This window comes from Triticum dicoccoides, chromosome 3A (assembly GCF_002162155.2).
Source record: "Triticum dicoccoides isolate Atlit2015 ecotype Zavitan chromosome 3A, WEW_v2.0, whole genome shotgun sequence".
Taxonomy (NCBI): domain Eukaryota; kingdom Viridiplantae; phylum Streptophyta; class Magnoliopsida; order Poales; family Poaceae; genus Triticum; species Triticum dicoccoides.
The window spans coordinates 248,948,198-248,971,439 of record NC_041384.1 but is presented as its reverse complement, the minus strand read 5'-3'; positions in this window follow the sequence as shown (position 1 = coordinate 248,971,439).

The following is a 23,242-nucleotide window of genomic DNA, read 5'->3' as shown; positions in this document are numbered from 1 at the left end:
TTTCTTCCCTTCTCCAACTGTCTCTTCAGTTCGCTTGGAGGTTTCAGTAGTGGATTCTCTGGCCTTAGACATAGGAACTCTCTTTGCTAGTGCCTTCTTATGCATCCCTGGCTTAACTGTGGCAGCTGAGCCATACTCCTTTTTCAGCACCTTTTCCCTTGAAGTGCCCTCATCCTCAATGGCCACATAATCCTCATCCTCAGATTTTGAGGTTTTCTTTTTCCTGGATCTGGTTGCTGCCTTAGGTAAGTTGCTTGGAGTGCTCCTGCTTCCATCATCAGAAGATCTGGAGGGACTAGTGCCCTCACTCATCTGGACCTGTTCTTCAAATTTGTTCAGGCTGTCACTTTGATCAGACATCTTGCAGGCAAACTATCAGCAGACCCCGTGAATAGATTATAGATGAGGTAGAGAAGATGAGCATCACAAAGTACATGAGTTTTGAAAAACAATTGAGTCAAAAAGTTTAGTTTTAGTTCTCTACAGAAGTGATCTCGGAGCTACCGAATCGACAAACTCGGTGATACCGAAGCAACACTTGGAACCTAAACTAGTGAACTCGGTAGGGCCGAGTCACAATTCGGTGGCACCGAGATTGCTAGGGTTTCACATAATCCTGAACTCGGTCACACTGATTTGCGTGTTTCGGTCAGACCGAAGAGCGCATGTGCAATGGACAAGGACGAATCGGTGAGACCGATTTCTACAGTTCAGTCGGTCCGAGATGAGTTCTACGGAGAGCTAACCCAAAAATTTTCAAATCAATCTAGACCTAAGGAAGTTTTAGCTGGATGGATGAATCTCAATCGTGGCAAGAAACATGGCATTGTTCTTGTGCTAGGAATCGGAGTGAAAAAGATAGCACAAGGGATCAAACACTTACCCTAATGTGGTGAGTGTTCGCTACGGTGGCTAGGGTGGAGCAGATTGCCGTTGATGGCGGCGGAGACCAGCGGCGGGAGGTCACTGGCGGAGAGAAGACGATCTGGAGACCCGAAGAGGCAGAGTAGGTTATGCACGGGCGAAGGGTTTCAGAAATTGTTCCAAAATTTGGCCCGTCAGTATATATAACCTGACCCTGTCGGTGTGACCGAGTGGAACAACTCAGTGGCACCGAGATTCAAAACTGCACGCAGTTACTGCTACTCGGTGTGACCAAAAGGTTCTAACCGGTTGCATCGAGATTGAAAACCTAGATCAACTAAGTGATCTCGGTAGGACCAAAAAGGATGAATCGGTCAGACCGAAATGTACAAAGAGGTTTTGGAAGTTTAAGTCTATGATGAATCGGGGACTCCGAGTGCTCCTCACACAGAGTGGTTCGAATCGGACTTGATCAAACTTTGTGATGTAGTATGAATAGAGTTTGAGACAAGAAAATCATAGATAGCTAGAGGGAGTTCTTAGGCATTCTTGTCCATCCATTTGTCAAAAGAGAAAAAGCCAAACAATCAAAGCAACAAATGGATGTCCTCGAATGAGTAAAATATGCAACCAACATGCTCGCACAATAAGATGGCAAATGAAATATGTGACGAAGCATACACAGACACTCTAGCATCTATCAAGCAATTAGCGATGACTAGGTCATCTATATATGAGTATATTGACTTAGGAGTCAAATGAGAACATTTGATCATAGGTCATACTCATCGTTTAAGCACAAGTGGGTTTACCACTTTTACATAGAGCATTGTTGTACTCACACCATTAGAGTTTCTTTAACTCAATTGATTAGAGTAAAGCTCCCCCTAGATGTGATATCCCCCCTAAGAGGGATCAACTAACCTTGGGTTTTGTCGATGATGACTTCATGTAGGTGTTGAAGATGTGGATGCTCAATGTTGATGTAGATCATTCGGAGCAATCCTTTGGAGTGAGTTGCACTTTCAATACCTACATGGGTTAGTCCCACAAGGAACAAACAAGGATATCCATATCCATAGAGTGATGTGTACACAAGATGATGTCCATGGAAGCATTAGGTTACCTTGTCCCTTGTCTTACCAACAAGAGGGTTTGTGACTCCTTGAACTAGTGCAAGATATGAAAGTTGTTTGCACTTGTCCTTGCCAAAATGATAAGAGTGAAGTAGGTTGGCGGAGTCACCCTCAAGAACTCTCTAGTTCTTGTTCTTCGGGATCCACACCATCTTGATGGGAATCCTTGGGGTTGTAGTCGTACTTGAAGTAGAACTTGATGTAGTCTTGGAAATCCATTTCACCAAGGCCTTAGGTGCTTCCTCGGATGCATCAATATCCTCTTGAAGCTTGTACTTGCCTCTTTGCTTGTGGTCTTGTGGTGGAAGATCATCTTGAGCTTGTGTTCCTTTGAAATAAGTAGGATCATACTTCTCTTGTTGAGGAACAAACTTCGTCTTGGGGTATTGATATTCTTCCCACTCAACTCCATTGGCATTGAACTTTTGTTCAAAACCAATACCTTGATTCTTCCGGTGTCTTCCTTGCTTGCGTACAATTTCCTAAAATTTCTTACTTTCGGCAAGGCTCTTGTAAACACCTTTCTCTATAATTCCCTTCAATAAGTATTTTCTTGCTCAAGTGTAACTTGTCTAAGAGAATCATTAGTGGAATCAAGAGAGCTACTAGAAGCAACAACATTGTATTTAGCATGATTGTTGTTACTACTAGATGAAGAATCTTTCTTGTTCTTGTTACTAGATTTAACTTGTGGCATGTAAGTAGACAAGAGTAAAGGCTTGGCAATGTAAGAAGAACTTTTCTTGCGAAGATCATCATTGATTGCCTTTAAAAACTCATGTTCTTGCTCAAGGTTGAGCTTTTCAAAGCGTAGCTTATCATGAGTCTTTAGAAGTTCTCGATGATCTTCCAAGGTAGTTTCATGAGCTAACTTAAGAGTGTTTAGTTCTTTAGTTAGACGCTCAATCTCCTTCTTATCATCGTCATTCGTTTTATCTTGATTATTATGATTAATAGCAAGCTCATCATAGTTTTCATAGCTAGAGTTGTCAACAAGTAAATCATCATCTCCTAGCAAATCATCTCCATCACTATTGAAATCAACATACTCGGGGTGTGTTACCTTTGGACCTTTAGCCATGAAGCATCTCCCAATTCCTTCATTTGGTGAGTCAAATATGTCGTAGGAGTTGGTTGTCACAAGTGCTAGTCTGGCAACACCTTCATCTTGAGTATATTCGGAGTCGGAGTGATAACTTCTTCGGAGAGATTGTCGGAGTCAGAACCAGATACCCATTCACCAACATGACCTTGATGTCTTCTTTTTGTGTAGCTCCTTCATGACTTGTCCTTTCTTTCCGAGTCCTTGCCTCTCCGAGAGGGTCTTAGTTCATAACGATCATCACTCCTCCTTCTCTCTCTTGATGGTGATTCTTTTCTTCTACTCCTTTTGGGAGAATCTTCTCTTCTTTTGTAGGGGGTGCTACCTCTTGAGCACTTGCGTTGGTTTTCCCTTGAAGAGGAAAGGGTGATGCAGCAAAGTAGCGTAAGTATTTCCCTCAGTTTTTGAGAACCAAGGTATCCATCCAGTAGGAGGCCACACACGAGTCCCTCGCACCTACACAAACAAATAAATCCTCGCAACCAACGCGATAAGGGGTTGTCAATCCCTACACGGTTACTTACGAGAGTGAGATCTGATAGATATGATAAGATAATATTTTTGGTATTTTTATGATAAATAGAAATAAAGACGCAAAGTAAAATAAATGGCAAAGGAAATAACTAAGTATTGGAAGATTAATATGATGGAAGATAGACCCGGGGGCCATAGGTTTCACTAGTGGATTCTCTCAAGAGCATAATATTCACTGCGGGTAAACAAATTACTGTTGAGCAATTGACAAAATTGAGGATAGTTATGAGACTATCTAGGTATGATCATGTATATAGGCATCACATCCGAGACAAGTAGACCGACTCCTGCCTGCATCTACTACTATTACTCCACACATCGACCGCTATCCAGCATGCATCTAGAGTATTAAGTTCAAGAGAACAGAGTAACGCCTTAAGCAAGATGACATGATGTAGACGGATAAACTCATGCAATATGATATAAATCCCATCTTGTTATCCTCGATGGCAACAATACAATACGTGCCTTGCTGCCCCTACTGTCACTGGGAAAGGACACCGCAAGATTGAACCCAAAGCTAAGCACTTCTCCCATTGCAAGAAAGATCAATCTAGTAGGCCAAACCAAACTGATAATTTGAAGAGACTTGCAAAGATAAGCAATCATACATAAAAGAATTCAGAGAAGATTCAAATATTGTTCATAGATAAACTTGATCATAAACCCACAATTCATCGGTCTCAACAAACACACCGCAAAAGAAGATTACATCGAATAAATCTCCACAAGAGAGGGGGAGAACTTTGTATTGAGATCCAAAAAGAGAGAAGAGGCCATCTAGCTAATAACTATGGACCCGAAGGTCTGAAGTAAACTACCCACACTTCATTGGAAGGGCTATGGTGTTGATGTAGAAGCCCTCCGTGATCGATGCCCCCTCCGGCGGAGCTCCGGAAAAGGCCCCAAGATGGGATCTCGTGGATGCAGAAAGTGACGATGGTGGAATTAGGGTTTTGGCTCCGTATCTGGTAGTTTGGGGGTACATAGGTATATATAGGAGGAATGAGTGTGCTGGTGGAGCAACTGGGGCCCACGAGGGTGGAGGGCGCGCCCATGGGGGGTAGGCGCGCCCCCTACCTCGCGGCCTCCTAGTTGATGTCTTGACGTAGGGTCCAAGTCCTTTGGATGATGTTCGTTCCAAAAATCATGTTCCGGAAGGTTTCATTCCGTTTGGACTCCGTTTGATATTCTTTTTCTGTGAAACCCTAAAATAGGCAAAAAACTGCAATTCTGGGTTGGGCCTCCGGTTAATAGGTTAGTCCCAAAAATAATATAAAAGTGTATAATAAAGCCTAATAATGTCCAAAACAGAATATAATATAGCATGGAACAATCAAAAAATATAGATACGTTGGGACGTATCAAGCATCCCCAAGCTTAATTCCTGCTCGTCCTCGAGTAGGTAAATGATAAAAACAGAATTTTTGATGTGGAATGCTACTTGGCATAATTTCAATGTAATTCTTCTTAATTGTGGTATGAATATTCAGATCCGAAAGATTCAAGACAAAAGTTCAATATTGACATAGAAATAATAATACTTCAAGCATACTAACTAAGCAATTTTGTCTCTTCAAAATAACATGGCCAAAGAAAGTTATCCCTACAAAATCATATAGTCTGGCTATGCTCTATATTCACTACACAAAGTATTTAAAACATGCACAACCCCGATGAAAAGCCAAGCAATTGTTTCATACTTTTGGTGTTTTCAAACTTTTTCAATCTTCATGCAATACATGAGCGTGAGCCATGGACATAGCACTTTAGGTGGAATAGAATGTTGGTTGTGGAGGAGACAAAAAAGGGGAAGATAGTCTCACATCAACTAGGCGTATCAACGGGCAATGGAGATGCCCATCAATAGATATCAATGTGAGTGATAACCCACAAGTATAGAGGATCGCAACAGTTTTCGAGGGTAGAGTATTCAACCCGAACTTATTGATTCGACACAAGGGGAGCCAAAGAATATTCTCAAGTATTAGCAGCTGAGTTGTCAATTCAACCACACCTGGAAACTTAATATCTACAACAAAGTATTTAGTAGCAAAGTAATATGATAGTAGTGGTAACAGTAGCAAAAGGTAATGATAACAAAAGTAATGTTTTTGGTATTTTGTAGTGATTGTAACAATAGCAACGGAAAAGTAAATAAGGGAAGAACAATATATGGAAAGCTCGTAGGCAATGGATCGGTGATGGAGAATTATGCTGGATGTGGTTCATCAAGTAACAATAAAAACATAGGGTGACACAGAACTAGCTCCAATTCATCAATGTAATGTAGGCATGTATTCCGAATATAGTCATACGTGCTTATGGAAAAGAACTTGGATGACATCTTTTGTCCTACCCTCCCGTGGCAGCGGGGTCCTAATGGAAACTAAGGGATATTAAGGCCTCCTTTTAATAGAGTACCGGACCAAAGCATTAACACATAGTGAATACATGAACTCCTCAAACTCCGGTCATCACCGGTAAGTATCCCAATTATTGTCACTTCGGGGTTAACGGATCATAACACATAATAGGTGACTATATACTTGCAACATAGGATCAAGAACTCTCATATATTGATGAAAACATAATAGGTTCAGATCTGAAATCATGGCACTCGGGCCCTAGTGACAAGCATTAAGCATAGCAAAGTCATAGCAAGATCAATCTCAGAACATAGTGGATACTAGGGATCAAACCCTAACAAAACTAACTCGATTACATGATAGATCTCATCGAACCCATCACCGTCTAGCAAGCCTATGATGGAATTACTCACGCACGGCGATGAGCATCATGAAATTGGTGATGGAGGATGGTTGATGATGACGATGGCGACAGATTCCCCTCTCCGGAGCCCCGAACAGACTCCAGATCAGCCCTCCCGAGAGGTTTCAGGGCTTGGCGGCGGCTCCGTATCGTAAAACGCGATGAATTCTTCTCTCTGATTTTTTCTCCCCGAAAGGAAATATATAGAGTTGGAGTTGAGGTCAAAGGAGCTCCAGGGGGCCCACGAGGTAGGGGGGTGCTCCCTAGGGGGCAGGCGCGCCCCCCACCCTCGTGGACAGGTGGTGGGCCCCCTGGTCTTCATCTTTTGCGAGGATTTTTTATTATTTCCGAATAGATGTTCCGTGAAGTTTCAGGTCATTCCGAGAACTTTTGTTTCTGCACATAAATAACACCATAGCAATTCTGCTGAAAGCAGCGTCGGTCCGGGTTAGTTCCATTCAAATCATGCAAGTTAGAGTCCAAAACAAGGGCAAAAGTGTTTGGAAAAGTAGATACGACGGAGACGTATCAACTCCCCCAAGCTTAAACCTTTGCTTGTCCTCAAGCAATTCAGTTGATAAACTGAAAGTGATAAAGAAAAACTTTTACAAACTATGTTTGCTCTTGTTGTTGTAAATATGTAAAGCCAGCATTCAAGCTTTCAGCAAAGATTATGACTAACCACATTCACAATAACTCTTAGGTCTCAAGTTTACTCATATCAATGGCATAATCAACTAGCGAGAAATAATAATAAATCTCGGATGACAAACTTTCTCAAAACAACCATAATATGATATAACAAGATGGTATCTCGCTAGCCCTTTTTGAGACCACAAAACATAAATGCAGAGCACCTTTAAAGATCAAGGACTGACTAGACATTGTAATTCATGGTAAAAGAGATCCAGTCAAGTCATACTAAATGTAAATTAACAATAATGGATGCAAATGACAGTGGTGCTCTCCAACTGGTGCTTTTTAATAGGAAGATGATGACTCAACATGAAAGTAAATAGATAGGCCCTTTGCAGAGGGAAGCATGGTTTGTAGAGGTGCCAGAGCTCGGTTTTGAAATAGAGATGAATAATATTTTGAGCGGTATACTTTCATTGTCAACATAACAACCAAGAGATGGCAATATCTTCCATGCTGCACACATTATAGGCGGTTCCCAAACAGAATGGTAAAGTTTATACTCCCCCTCCACCAACAAGCATCAATCCATGGCTTGCTCGAAACAACGAGTTCCTCCAACTAACAAGAGTCCCATGGGGAGTTTTGTTTGCAATTATTTTGATTTGATTTGCATAAAGCATGGGACTGGGCATCTCGGTGACCAGCCATTTTCTCGTGAGTGAGGAGCGGAGTCCACTCCTCTTGAGAATAAACCGCCTAACATGGAAGATACGGACAGCCCTAGCTGATACATGAGCTATTCGAGCATACAAAATGGGATATTTATTTGAAGGTTTAGAGTTTGGCACATACAAATTTACTTGGAACGACAAGTACATACCGTATATAGGTAGGTATGGGGGACTCATATGGAATAACTTTGGGGTTTAAGGGATTGGATGCACAAGCAGTATTCCCGCTTAGTACAGGTGAAGGCTAGCAAAAGACTGGGAAGTGACCAGCTAGAGAGCGACAACAGTCATGAACATGCATTAAAATTAATCAACACCGAATGCAAGCATGAGTAGGATATAATCCACCATGAACATAAATATCGTGAAGGCTATGTTGATTTTGTTTCAACTACATGCGTGAACACACGCCAAGTCAAGTCACTTAAATCATTCAGAGGAGGATACCACCCTATCATACCACATCACAACCATTTAATAGCATGTTGGCACGCAAGGTAAACCATTATAAGCTCCTAGCTAATCAAGCATGGCACAAGAAACTATGATCTCTAGTTGTCATTGCAAACATGTTTATTCATAATAGGCCGAATCAGGAACGATGAACTAATCATATTTACAAAAAACAAGAGAGGTCGAGTTCATACCATCTTTTCTCATCTCAGTCAGTCCATCATATATCATGATAATTGCCTTTCACTTGCATGACCGAACGATGTGAATAATAATAATAATAGTGCACGTGCATTGGACTAAGCTGGAATTTGCAAGCATTCAATAAACATGAGAAGACAAGGCAATATGGGCTCTTTTGTCAGATCAACAATAATGCATATAAGAGCTACTTCAACAATTTAATCATGGTCTTCTCCTATCGACCCCCAAAGAAAAGAAAAGAAATAAAACTATTTACATGGGAAAGCTCCCAACAAGCAAAAGAAGAACAGGAAATCTTTTTGGGTTTTCTTTTTAATTACAACTACTAGCATGGAAGGTAAACTAATTAAAAGCTACAACTAATTTTTTTTGTTTTTCTTAATGTTTATCAAACACACAAGAAGAGAGCATAAAAAGGAAAATAAACTAGCATGGATGATACAATGAAAAAGTATGAGCATCGACATCTAGCAATGAGTGTGTGTACATAAATGTAATGTCGGTGAGAAATACGTACTCCCCCAAGCTTAGGCTTTTGGCCTAAGTTGGTCTATGGCCACGGCTGGCCTGGCGGATATCCATAGTAATAGTTGGGGTCGTACTGAGATGCAGCAGCTATCGCGTCCTGAACTGCAGCGTGGCAACGAGCGGCCTCCTCCCTCCTCCTGTACTCATCTGTCTCCTCTCTGGTAATAACATATCTTCCTTTTGCCTGATAATCAAAGAAGGCAGGAGCTGGGAGAGTAATACAGACAACACGACGTCTGTCAAAGATTAAACGATACTGGAGAGGTGATTCATTCCTCTCGACAAACTGGTGGTGAACCATAGCATTAAAGTCTAGCTAAGCAGGAGGTAATTCAATATCATCATTACGTATAGTTACACCAAGAAAATAAGCTAAGCGGGTTGCATAAATTCCACCAAAGAAATCTCCATTAAATCTATTCAGATGCAACCTACCTGCAATAATGGCTCCCAAATTATAAGATTTATCTCCCAACACAGCACTCCTAAGAATACTGAGGTAGGGGACACACATGTGACATGCTTCATCTTTACCGTTAATGCATCTACCTATGAAGAGAGCAAAATAATGTATAGCAGGAAAATGAATGCTCACTATGGTAGCTTGTGTTATATCTCTAGATTCCTCCACAGTTATACTATCAAGAAAATCTCTAAATTCAGATTTGTGAGGTTCCCTGGTACTACCCCATTGTGGAAGTTTGCAAGCAGTGGTAAAATCCTCTAAGTTCATAGTGTAAGAATTTTCATAAAGATCAAACAGGACAGTTGGAGAATTACGTGAAGATGAAAATTCAAACCTCCTCACAAAGGAACTAGTGAGATAGTGGTACCGACGACATTTTTCTTCCTCAAAGCTCACAAGATCAGCGTTACGCAAATATGCATTAAATTCTTCCTTAATTCCTGCTCGATCCATAAAGTTTTCTGAAGGCCATTTAGAAGGACGCACTAGAGCGTTTCTTGGTGGCTCATCATCAGCATCACGCATTGCAAGCCTGGGCTCTTGTTTCCTTGAAGAGCCCCCTTGGTACATTTTCCTTAACATATTTCTTCCTCTGAAAAATTTCTGAAATTTTTAGTAACTTCAAAATAAAAGCGAACCAAACTCAGTAAAATTGATAGCAACTACTCCTACAAGTGCCTAGAGCCCATATCATGCATCAAAACTACTTTTGACCATATAAATTTGACATGCAAGCTCAAGAACAGGGTCACCTAGGCAGCACAAATTTGCAATGAATAAAGCACTAGAACAAAAACTAATTGGACCAATGGAGGAGTCACATACCAAGGAACAATCCCCCCAAGCAGTTTTGTGAGAGGTGCTTAGAGCAAGGAGATCAAAAATGGCAGCAAAATGAGCTTGGACTCAGGTAAGAACTGGATATTCGTGTTTGTGGGAGGAAGAAGAAGTGTGTGGGTGCAAGGATAAGTGGAGGAGGGCCACCGTGGGCCCACGAGGAAGGGGGGCATGCCCAGGGGGGTAGGGTGCGCCCCTGACCCTCATGGCCAGGTGCCAGCTCCTCCTGTTGTGTTCTCAGTGCCAAATATTCTCAAATATTCCAGAAAAATCATATTTAAATTTCAAGGCATTTGGAGAACTTTTATTTTCGAGGTATTTTTATATTGCACAGATAATTCATATAACAGACAGAAAAATACTATTTTTATTTTATTTAATATAAATAACAGAAAGTAAGAGGAGGGTACAGAAGGTTGTGCCTTCTAGTTTCATCCATCTCATGTTCATCAAAAGGAATCCACTAACAAGGTTGATCAAGTCTTGTTAACGAACTCATTCCAAATAACATGGAATCGGAGAAATTTCGAATAACACTATGTTACCTCAACGGGGATATGCACATCCCCTATAATGAGAATATCATATTTCTCCTTGACAGTAGGAAGAGGAAATTCAAAACCTCCAAATATAATCGATGGATTTTTTCCAATAGAGTTGATACTATGAACTTGAGGTTGTTTCCTCGGAAAGTGTACCATATGCTCATTACCATTAACATGAAAAGTGACATTGCCTTTAGTGCAATCAATAACAGCCCCTGCAGTATTCAAAAAGGGTCTTCCAAGAATAATGGACATACTATCGTCCTCGGGAATATCAAGAATAACAAAGTCCAGTAAAATAGTAACGTTTGCAACTACAACAGGCACATCCTCATAAATACCGACAGGTATAGCAGTTGATTTATCAGCCATTTGCAAAGATATTTCAGTAGGTGTCAACTTATTCAAATCAAGTCTACGATATAAACAGAGAGGCATAACACTAACACCGGCTCCAAGATCACATAAAGCAGTTTTAGCATAATTTCTTTTAATGGAGCATGGTATAGTGGGTACTCCCGGATCTCCAAGTTTCTTTGGTATTCCACCCTTAAAAGTATAATTAGCAAGCATGGTGGAAATTTCAGCTTCCAGTACCTTTCTTTTATTAGTAACAATATCTTTCATATACTTAGCATAAGGATTCATTTTAAGCATATCAGTTAATCGCATACGCAAAAAGATAGGTCTAATCATTTCAGCAAAGCGCTCAAAATCCTCATCATCCTTTTTCTAGGATGGTTTGGGAGGAAAAGGCATGGGTTTCTGAACCCATGGTTCTCTTTCTTTACCATGTTTCCTAGCAACAAAGTCTTTATTATCATAACATTGATTCTTTGATTGTGGGCTATCAAGATCAACAGCAGGTTCAATTTCTATATCATTATCGTTACTAGGTTGAGCATCATCATGAACATGATCATTAACATTATCACTAGTTTCAGGTTCATTACCAGATTGTGTTTCAGCATCAGAAATAGAAATATCATTTGGATTCTCAGGTGTTTCAGTAATAGGTTTACTAGAAGCATGCAAAGTCCTATCATTTTTCTTTTTCTTCCTATTAGAAGGACTAGGTGCATCCACATTATTTTTCTGAGAATCTTGCTCAATTCTCTTAGTGTGGCCTTTCAGGATACAAAGGTTCCTGAGTCATTCTACCACCTCTAGTCATAACTCTAACAACGTTATTATTATTCTTACTATTCATTTCATTGAGAAAATCATTTTGAGTTTAAGTACTTGTTCTACTTGAGTGGTAGCCATAGAAGCATGTTTACTAATAAGTTTAAGTTCACCTTTGACATTAGCCATATAATCACCCAAGTGTTCAAGCATATTTGAATTGTATTTCAATTATCTACCAAAATAAGCATTAAAGTCTTCTTGCTTCGCCATAAATTTATCAAACTCATCTAAGCATGGGCTAGCAAACTTAGTAAATGGGATTTCAGCTTTATCATATCTATAGAGAGAATTTACCTTTACCACCTGTGTCGGGTTATCAAGACCATGAGTTTCTTCAATAGGTAATGGATTAAGATCATATGTTTCTTCAACAGGCGGTAAATTAAGACCATGTACTTCTTCAATAGGAGGTAAATTCTTAACATCTTCAGCTTTAATACCTTTCTCTTTCATAGATTTCTTTGCCTCTTGCATATCTTCAGGACTGAGAAATAGAACACCTCTCTTCTTCAGAGTTGGTTTAGGAATAGGCTCAGGAGCTGGCTCAGGAAGTGTCCAATTATTTTCATTTGTCAACATATTATTCAATAGAATTTCAGCTTCATCTGGTGTTCTTTCCCTGAAAACAGAACCAGCACAACTATCCAGGTAATCTCTGGAAGCATCGGTTAGTCCATTATAAAAGATATCAAGTATTTCATCTTTCTTAAGAGGATGATCAGGAAAAGCATTAAAAAACTTGAGAAGCCTCCCCCAAGCTTTTGGGAGACTCTCTTCTTCAATTTGCACAAAATTATATATATATATATATATCCCTTAAAGCGGGTTGTTTCTTATGAGCGGGGAAATATTGAGCAGAGAAGTAATAAATCATATTCTGGGGACTACGCACACAACCAGGATCAAGAGAATTAAACCATATCTTAGCATCACCCTTTAATGAGAACAGAAATATTTTATGGATATAAAAGTAACGAGTTCTCTCATCATTAGTGAATAGGGTGGCTATATCATTTAATTTAGTAAGATGCGCCACAACAGTTTCAGATTCATAGCCCTGGAAAGGATCAGATTCAACCAAAGTAATTATATCAGGATCAACAGAGAATTCATAATCCTTATTAGTAACAAAGATAGGTGAAGTAGCAAAAGCAGGGTCGGGTTTCATCCTAGCATTTAGAGATTGCTTATTCCATTTAGCTAATAACCTCTTAAGTTCATAACTATCTTTGCAAGCTAAAATAGCTAAAGAAGCTTCTTTATCAAAAACATAACCATTAGGAATAACGGGCAAGTCTTCATCATCACTTTCATCAATATTATCAGATTCAATATTTTCATTCTCTCTAACCCTAGCAAGTTGTTCATCAAGAAATTCACCAAGTGGCACAGTAGTATCAAGCATAGAAGTAGTTTCATCATAAGTATCATGCATAGCAGAAGTGGCATCATCAATAACATGCGACATATCAGAACGAATAGCAGAAGCAGGTTTAGGTGTCACAAGCTTACTCAAAACAGAAGGTGAATCAAGTGCAGAGCTAGATGGCAGTTCCCTACCTCCCCTCGTAGTTGAGGGATAAATCTTGGTTTTTGGATCTCTCAAGTTCTTCATAATGATAAGCAGATATAAATCCCAAGTGACTCAAAGAATAGATCTATGTTCCACGGCAACGGCGCCAGAAAATAGTCTTGATAACCCACAAGTATAGAGGATCGCAACAGTTTTTGAGGGTAGAGTATTCAACCCAAATTTATTGATTCGACACAAGGGGAGCCAAATAATATTCTCAAGTATTAGCAGATGAGTTGTCGATTCAACCACAACTGGAAACTTAATATCTGCAGCAAAGTATTTAGTAGCAAAGTAATATGATAGTAGTGGTAACGTTAGCACAAGGTAATGATAACAAAAGTAATGTTTTTGGTATTTTGTAGTGATTGTAACAATAGCAACGGAAAAGTAAATAAACGAAGAACAATATATGGAAAGCTTGTAGGCAATGGATCGGTGATGGAGAATTATGCCGGATGCGGTTCATCATGTAACAATCAAAACATAGGGTGACATAGAACTAGCTCCAATTCATCAATGTAATGTAGGCATGTATTCCGAATATAGTCATACGTGCTTATGGAAAAGAACTTGCATGGCATCTTTTGTCCTACCCTCCCATGGCAGCGGGGTCCTAATGGAAACTAAGGGATTTTAGTGCCTCCTTTTAATAGAGTACCAGACCAAAGCATTAACACATAGTGAATACATGAACTCCTCAAACTACAATCATCACCGGTAAGTATCCCGATTATTGTCACTTCGGGGTTAACGGAGCATAACACATAATAGGTGACTATAGACTTGCAAGATAGGATCAAGAACTCTCATATATTGATGAAAACATAATAGGTTCAGATCTGAAATCATGGCACTCGGGCCCTAGTGACAAGCATTAAGCATAGCAAAGTCATAGCAACATCAATCTCAGAACATAGTGGATACTAGGGATCAAACCCTAACAAAACTAACTCGATTACATGATAGATCTCATCCAACACATCACCGTCCAGCAAGCCCACGATGGAATTACTCACGCACGGCGGTGAGCATCATGAAATTGGTGATGGAGGATGGTTGATGATGACGATGTCGAGGGATTCCCCTCTCCGGAGCCCCGAACGGACTCCAGATCATCCCTCCCGAGAGGTTTTAGGGCTTGGCAGCCGCTCCGTATCGTAAAACGCGATCAATTCCTCTCTTTGATTTTTCTCCCCAAAAGCAAATATATAGAGTTGAAGTTGAGGTCAGAGGAGCTCCAGGGGGGCCATGAGGTAGGGGGGCACGCCCTTGGGGGGCAGGCGCGCCCACACCCTTGTGGACAGGTGGTGGGCCCCCTGGTCTTCATCTTTTGCATTGATTTTTTATTATTTCCTAATAGATGTTCCGTGAAGTTTCAGGTCATTCCAAGAACTTTTGTTTTTGCACATAAATAACACCATAGCAATTCTAGTGAAAACAGCGTCAGTCCGGGTTAGTTCCATTCAAATCATGCAAGTTAGAGTCCAAAACAAGGGCAAAAGTGTTTGGAAAAGTAGATACGACGGAGACGTATCAGTGAGTGAGTAGGGATTTCCATGCAACGGATGCACTAGAGCTATAAGTATATGAAAGCTCAACAAAAGGAACTAAGTGGGTGTGCATCCAACTCGCTTGACTGCCTATTATGAAGATCATGGTGCTACTTTGAAGCACAAATGTGGTAAAGGATAGTAGCATTGTCCCTTCTCTCTTTTTTTATTTGGGCCTTTTCCTTTTTTTATGGCCTCTTTTTTATTTTATTTTTATTTTTCGTCCAGAGTCTCATCCCGACTTGTGGGGGAATCATAGTCTCCATCATCCTTTCCTCACTGGGACAATGCTCTAAAAATGATGGTCATCACACTTTTATTTACTTACAACTCAACAATTACAACTCAATACTTAGAACAAAATATGACTCTATGTGAATGCCTCCGGTGATGTACTGGGATATGCAATGAATCAAGAGTGACATGTATGAAAGAATTATGAACGGTGGCTTTGCCACAAATACAATGTCAACTACATGATCATGCAAAGCAATATGACAATGATGGAGCATGTCATAGTAAACGGAATGGTGGAAAGTTGCATGGCAATATATCTCGGAATGGCTATGGAAATGCCATGATTGGTAGGTATGGTGGCTGTTTTGAGGAAGGTATATGGTGGGTGTATGATACCGGCGAAAGGTGCGCGGTATTAGAGAGGCTAGCAATGGTGGAAGGAAGAAAAGTGCGTATGATCCATGGACTCAACCTTAGTCATAAAGAACTCATATACTTACTGCAAAAATCTATAAGTTATCAAAGCAAAGTATTACGCGCATGCTCCTAGGGGGATAGATTGGTAGGAAAAGACCATCGCTCATCCCCGACCGCCACTCATAAGGAAGGCAATCAATAAATAAATCATGCTCCGACTTCATCACATAACGGTTCACCATATGTGCATGCTACGGGAATCACAAACTTTAACACAAGTATTTATCAAATTCACAACTACTCGACTAGCATGACTCTAATATTACCATCTCTATATCTCAAAACAATTATCAAGTATCAAAGTTCTCATAGTATTCAACACACATAAGAAATTTTTTATTAATCTTGAATGCCTAACATAATTAAAACAAATTACCATGCTGTTTTGTAGGACTCTCAAAATAATCTAAGTGAAGCATGAGAGAACAATAGTTTCTATAAAACAAATCCACTGACGCACTCTAAAAGATATAAGTGAAGCACTAGATCAAAAACTATATAACTCAAAAGATATAAGTGAAGCACATAGAGTATTCTAACAATTTCCGAATCATGTGTGTGTCTCTCAAAAGGTGTGTACAGAAAGTATGATTGTGGAAAACTAACAAATAAAGACTCAAATAATACAAGACGCTCCAAGCAAAACACATATATGTGGTGAATAAAAATATAGCTCCAAGTAAAGTTACTGATGGAAGTAGACGAAAGAGGGGATGCCTTCTGGGGCATCCCCAAGCTTTGGATTTTAGGTGTCCTTAGATTATCTTGGGGTGCCATGGGCATCCCCAATCTTAGGCTCTTGCCACTCCTTGTTCCATAATCCATCGAATCTTTCACCCAAAACATGAAAACTTCACAACAGAAAACTTAAAGTAGAAAATCTCGTGAGCTCCGTTAGCGAAGGAAAACAAAACACCACTTCAAGGTACTGTAATGAACTCATTATTGATTTATATTGGTGTTAAACCTACTGTATTCCAACTTCTCTATAGTTTATAAACTATTTTATTAGCCATAGATTCATCAAAATAAGCAAACAACACACGAAAAACAGAATCTGTGAAAAACAGAACAGTCTGTAGTAATCTGTAGCTAACGCAAGATATGGAACCCCAAAAATTCTAAAATAAATTTATGGACGTGAGTAATTTATCTATTAATCATCTGCAAAAATAATTAACTAAATATCACATTCCAAATAAAAATGGCAGCAATTCTTGTGAGCGCTAAAGTTTCTGTTTTTTACAGCAAGATTAAAAAGACTTTCCCCAAGTCTTCCCAATGGTTCTACTTGGCACAAACACTAATTAAACACAAAAATCACAACCAAAATAGAGGCTAGATAAATTATTTATTACTAAACAGGAGCATAAAGCAAGGAATAAAAATAAAATTGGGTTGCCTCCCAACAAGCGCTATCGTTTAACGCCTCTAGCTAGGCATAAAAGCAAGGATAGATCTAGGTATTGCCATCTTTGGTAGGCAATCCATAAGTGGCTCTCATAATAGATTTATAAGGTAATTTAATTTTCTTTCTAGGAAAGTGTTCCATTCCTTTCCTTAACGGAAATTGGAATATAATATTTCCTTCCTTCATATCAATAATTGCACCGATCGTTCTAAGGAAAGGTCTACCAAGAATAATAGGACTTGAAGAATTGCAATCGATATCAAGAACAATAAAATCTACGGGCACATAGTGCCTATTTTCAACAATAAGAACATCATTAATTATTCCCATAGGTTTCTTAATGGTGGAATCCGCAAGGTGCAAGTTTAAAGAGCAATCATCAAAATCACGGAAACCTAGCAAATCACACAAAGTCTTTGGAATCATGTAAACACTAGCACCCAAATAACACAAAGCATAGCATTCATGATCTTTAATTTTAATTTTAATAGTAGGTTCCCACTCATCATAAAGTTTTCTAGGGATAGAAACTTCCAACTCAAGTTTTTTTCATAAGATTGCATCAAAGCATCAACGATATGTTTAGTAAAAGCTTTATTTTGACTATAAGCATGAGGAGAATTTAGCACGGATTGCAACAAGGAAATACAATCTATCAAAGAACAATTATCATAATTAAATTCCTTGAAATCCAAAATAGTGGGTTCATTAATATTTAAAGTTTTGAGTTCTTCAATCCCACTTTTAACAATTTTAGCATCAAGATCTAAAGACTCCGAATTTTTGGAACGCCGTCTAGGTAAAGGTGGATCATATTTAGTCCCATCATTATCAAGATTCATATTGCAAAACAAGATTTAATAGGGGACACATCAATAACTTTTAGATCTTCATCTTTATTATCATGGAAACTAGAAGAACACACTTTTATAAAGCAATCTTTCTTAGCACGCATCCCAGCGGTTCTTTATTTGCACTCATCAATGGAAATTCTCATGGCTTTGAGAGACTCATTGATATCATGCTTAGGTGGAATAGATCTAAGTTTCAAAGAATCATCATCAAGAGAAATTCTATCAATGTTCCTAGCCAACTCATCAATCTCAAGATATTTTTCTTCAATCAAAGCATTGAAATTCTTTTGCAAAGTAATAAATTCTTTACTATTAGTTTCAAAATCAGAGGGCATCTTATTAAAATTTCCATAAGAATTATTGTAGGAATTACCATAATTATTAGAGGAATTACTAGGATACGGCCTAGGATTAAAGTTCCTCTATACGCGTTGTTACCAAATTATTCCTACCAACAAAATTCACATCCATAGATTCATTATTATTCTCAATCAAAGTAGACAAAGGCATATCATTAGGATGAGAAGAAACACTTTTATTAGCAAATAATTTCATAAGTTCATCCATCTTTCCACTCAAAACATTAATTTGTTATATCGCATGCTTTCTTATTAGTAGATCTTTCAGTGTGCCATTGAGAATAATTAACCATAATATTATCTAGGAGTTTAGTAGCTTCTCCTAAAGTGATTTCCATAAAAGTGCCTCTCGCGGCCGAATCTAAAAGATTTCTAGAAGCAAAATTCAATCCGGCATAAAATTTTGTATAATCATCCACAAATTCAAACCATGTGTAGGGCCATTACGTATCATTAATTTCATCCTCTCCCAAGCTTGTGCAACATATTCATGGTCAAGTTGCTTAAAATTCATAATATCGTTTCTAAGAGAGATAATCTTAGCGGCAGGAAAATACTTAGAGATAAAAGCATCTTTGCACTTATTCCAAGAATCAATACTATTTTTAGGCAAAGACGAAAACCAAGCTTTAGCACGATCTCTAAGCAAAAAAGGAAATAGCTTTAATTTAACAATGTCATTATCCACATCTTTCTTCTTTTGCATATCACATAAATCAACGAAGCTATACAGATGGGTAGCGGCATCTTCACTAGGAAGGCCGGCAAATTGATCTTTCATGACAAGATTCAACAAAGCAGCATTGATTTCACAAGATTTAGTATTGGTAAGAGGAGCAATCGGAGTGCTAAGGAAATCATTGTTGTTGGTATTGGTAAAGTCACACAATTTAGTGTTATCTTGAGCCATCGTGACAAGCAAGCAATCCAACACACAAGCAAACAAGAAACGGGCAAAAAGAGGCAAATAGAGAAAGAGAGGGAGGACGGAGAGAGAGTGAGAGAGAGGGCAAATAAAACGGTAAGGGTGAGGTGGGGGAGAGGAAAACGAGAGGCAAATGGCAAATAATGTAATGCGGGTGATAAGGGTTTTTGATGGGTACTTGGTGTGTTGACTTTTGCGCGAACTTCCCCGGCAACGGCGCCAAAAATCCTTCTTGCTACCTCTTGAGAACTTTCGTTGGTTTTCCCTTGAAGAGGAAAGGGTGATGCAGCAAAGTAGCGTAAGTATTTCCCTCAGTTTTTGAGAACCAAGGTATCCATCCAGTAGGAGGCCACACACAAGTCCCTCACACCTACACAAACAAATAAATCCTTACAACCAATGCGATAAGGGGTTGTCAATCCCTACACGGTTACTTACGAGAGTGAGATCTGATAGATATGATAAGATAATATTTTTGGTATTTTTATGATAAAGAGAAATAAAAGATGCAAAGTAAAATAAATGGCAAAGTAAATAACTAAGTATTGGAAGATTAATATGATGGAAGATAGACCCGGGGGCCATAGGTTTCACTAGTGGCTTCTCTCAAGAGCATAAGTATTCACGGTGGGTAAACAAATTACTGTTGAGCAATTGACAGAATTGAGCATAGTTATGAGAATATCTAGGTATGATCCTGTATATAGGCATCACGTCCGAGACAAGTAGACCGACTCCTGCCTGCATCTACTACTATTACCCCACACATTAACCGCTATCCAGCATGCATCTAGAGTATGAAGTTCAAGAGAACAGAGTAACGCCTTAAGCAAGATGACATGATGTAGAGGGATAAACTCATGCAATATGATATAAACCCCATCTTGTTATCCTCGATGGCAATAATACAATACGTGCCTTGTTGCCCCTACTGTCACTGGGAAAGGACACCACAAGATTGAACCCAAAGCTAAGCACTTCTCCCATTGCAAGAAAGATCAATCTAGTAGGCCAAACCAAACTGATAATTTGAAGAGACTTGCAAAGATAACCAATCATACATAAAAGAATTCAGAGAAGATTCAAATATTGTTCATAGATAAACTTGATCATAAACCCACAATTCATCGGTCTCAACAAACACACCGCAAAAGAAGATTACATCGAATAGATCTCCACAAGAGAGGGGGAGAACTTTGTATTGAGATCCAAAAAGAGAGAAGAAGCCATCTAGCTAATAACTATGGACCCGAAGGTCTGAAGTAAACTACTCACACTTCATCGGAAGGCCTATGGTGTTGATGTAGAAGCCCTCCGTGATCGATGCCCCCTCCGGCAGAGCTCCGGAAAAGGCCCCAAGATGGGATCTCGTGGATACAAAAAGTTACAATGGCGGAATTAGGGTTTTGGCTTCGTATCTGGAGTTTGGGGGTACATAGGTATATATAGGAGGAAGGAGTACGTCGGTGAAGCAACAGGGGGCCCACGAGGGTGGAGGGCGCGCCCATGGGGGGTAGGCATGCCCCCTACCTCGTGGCCTCCTGGTTGATGTCTTGACGTAGGGTCCAAGTCCTCTGGATGTGTTCATTCCGAAAATCACGTTCCCGAAGGTTTCATTCCGTTTGGACTCCGTTTGATATTCTTTTTCTGCACAACCCTAAAATAGGCACAAAAACAACAATTCTGGGCTGGGCCTCCGGTTAATAGGTTAGTCCCAAAAATAATATAAAAGTGTATAATAAAGCCCAATAATGTCCAAAACAGAATATAATATAGCATGGAACAATCAAAAATTATAGATACGTTGGAGACGTATCAGGGGGCCGTACATTCATTGGAGTAGTGTCCGGGTCTTCCACAATTGTAGCAATTACGCTCACGACTAGAAGATCCTTTGTCATTGTAGGACCTTGACTTGGAACTTCTTTCCTTGCTTCTACTCTTGTAGAACTTGTTGAAGTACTTCAGCATTAGACTCAATTCTTCATTGAAGGTTTGCTTCTCACTTGATGATGTGGGAGCATCACACGAGGCTTTGTAAGCACCACTTGAGTGACATTTCATGAGCAACAATTCTTCCAATAACTTCTGTTAGCTTGAGATCTTTGTAATTGGGCATCATTTGGATCAATGTGCACACGGTATCATATTTTCCATCCAAGGCTCTTAGGATCTTCTTGATGATGAATCTATTGGTCATCTCTTCACTTCCTAAGCCGGCAATCTCATTTGTGATGAGGGCAAGCCTAGAGTACATTTCAACGACGCCTTCACCATCCTTCATTTTGAACTTGTCAAGCTGACTTTGAAGCACATCCAATTTGGATTCCTTGACAGATTTGGTACCTTTGTGCATATCAATCAAACTATCCCAAATTTCCTTTGCATTCTCAAGACGGCTGATTTTGTTGAATTCTTTGGGGCATAATCCGTTGAAGAGAATATCACAAGCTTGAGCATTGTATTGTAGCATCTTCAACTCTTCCGCGGTAGCTTCACGGTTTGGTTCTCTCCCATCGAAGAATTCACCTTGCAAGACAATACACACAATAGCCCAAATGGCGGGGTTATGTCCAAGAATATGCATTTTCATCTTATGCTTCCAACTAGCAAAATTTGTACCATCAAAGTAAGACCTCTACGGTGATAATTTCCCTCGCTAGACGCCATACTCTCATAGGTTGTGAAACCAATGCTATGACCACCAAAAGCTATGGAAATCAAAGCAAATGGAGACCAAGGCTCTGAATACCACTTGTAGGATCGAAAGTATGTCTAGAGGGGGGTGATTAGACTACTTGACCAAATAAAAATCTAGACTTTTCCCAATTGTAGTTCTAGGAAGATTTTAGCAACTTAGCACAAGTCAAGCAATCAACCTACACATGCAATTCTAAGAGTATAGCAGCGGAAAGTAAAACAATTGCATATGAAGGTAAAGGGAGGAGTTTGGAGTGTGCAAACGCAATTGGAGACACAGAGATTTTTGGCATGGTTCTGATAGGTAGTGCTATCATACATCCACGTTGATGGAGACTTCAACCCATGAAGGGTAACGGTTGCACGAGTGCACGGAGGGCTCCACCCATTAAGGGTCAACGAAGAAGCAACCTTGTCTATCCCACCATGGCCGTCGCCCATGAAGGACTTGCCTCACTCGGGTAGATCATCACGAAGTAGGCGATCTCCTTGCCCTCACAAAATCCTTGGTTCAACTCCACAATCTTGACGGAGGCTCCCAAGTGACACCTAGCCAATCTAGGAGACACCACTCTCCAAGAGGTAACAAATGGTGTGTTGATGATGAACTCCTTGCTCTTGTGCTTCAAATGATAGTCTCCCCAACACTCAAATCTCTCTCACATGATTTGGATTTGGTGGAAAGATGATTTGAGTAGAAAGCAACTTGGGGATGGCTAGAGATCAAGATTTATGTGGTTGGAGTGGAATATCTTGACCTCAACACAAGTGTAGGTGGTTCTCTCTTAGAAAATGTATGTTGGAAGTGTAGGCATGTTCTGATGGCTCTCTCCACGAATGAAGAGTGGGTGGAGGGGTATAAATAGCCTCCACGCAAAATCTAACCATTACACACAAATCACCAAACTCGGTGGGACCGAATCATGAAACTTGGTCAGACCGATTTAGTTCGAAATGTGAACGTTAGGATTTTCAATGGGACCGATTTTGTTTAGGTTAGGGCGTAACGTAATCTCGGGGAGACCGATTACTCAAACTCGGTGAGACCTATTTTGGTAATGGACTAATAGAGAGTTGGTCAGGCAAACTCGGTGGTACTGATTCGCTCATCTCGGTTGGACCGAAATGTTACAAAAGGGAAACAGAGAGTTTGC